The sequence below is a fragment of the Trachymyrmex septentrionalis genome, unplaced genomic scaffold, assembly GCF_001594115.1.
Source record: "Trachymyrmex septentrionalis isolate Tsep2-gDNA-1 unplaced genomic scaffold, Tsep1.0 scaffold2, whole genome shotgun sequence".
In the NCBI taxonomy this organism is placed as follows: domain Eukaryota; kingdom Metazoa; phylum Arthropoda; class Insecta; order Hymenoptera; family Formicidae; genus Trachymyrmex; species Trachymyrmex septentrionalis.
Window position 1 is genome coordinate 945,295 of NW_017305179.1, and position 1,036 is coordinate 946,330.

A 1,036-nucleotide genomic window follows, 5' to 3' on the forward strand; every position below is an offset into this window, starting at 1 on the left:
TATAAATATTCGAATTTATAATTAATTATGATTTCAGATCAATACAAATTGTGATGAATTAATAAATAAAGTAAAACGTCTAAGATATTTTTATTAATCTTTAATGGACTGAAGGTCTATTTTTTTAATCTTACAACTTTTCCTTGAGTAAGATTTGTTACAATTTCGGTGACCGTACGTTTTTTTATTGTAAAGGACAGTTCTTTATTTCAGGTAGCTGATCTTTAGATTTATTTATATTTTCTCAAAATTCAATCTTGTGTCCTTACGTAATGATGTTAAAAGATTAATAATTCCTTTCTAAAAAAATTCTGGAAAATGGCTTTCTAATTAGCGTTCCAATGTAATGTGTGTGTGTGTGTGTGTGTGTGTGCGAATTTTTGCGGCAAATATCGACATTTTTATGCAAGGACAATATTAGCTCAAGAAGAAAAACAAAGTCATAATAATTGAAATAAGTCGTGATTGAAAAGTGACTTTTAGTAATCTTTGCAGCTATTTTGGCGTAATTTTGACGTTATGATGGCTTTACTTGAGAGTTATGTCAGATATATGACGCAAAAAGAAAAGATTTCAGAAATTAATGCGCAGACTTTTGACAGTTACAAACTAGTTTGGAATAAAGTTCTAAAATTTTTAGGTTGTCCTTTATTTTTTTTAAGAAAATATGTGGTCGCCGTAGTAATTCATTATTCCATTGTATTCCTTATCTCAAAACATGCATTTCAGCATCACTATAGTATAAACTTTCCCGTAAAGAATAAAATATCTGGATATCGTTTATATACATATATTATTATATTAATAATCGTAGCGTTTGTATTTATCAATATATTCATATTTAGTTCCATACATCTCTCTAATTTATTTAATTAGTTTAACAAAAATATATTATTTTAATAGAATACATTTCTAAAATATAATTATTTATCACGCAACGTTCCGACTAAACGATTGTATTTTGAATTTGTCGCGCATAAATCCAAGGTAAACAATTTTACCAAAAAGGACATTGGAGAGAGAGAGAGAGAGAGAG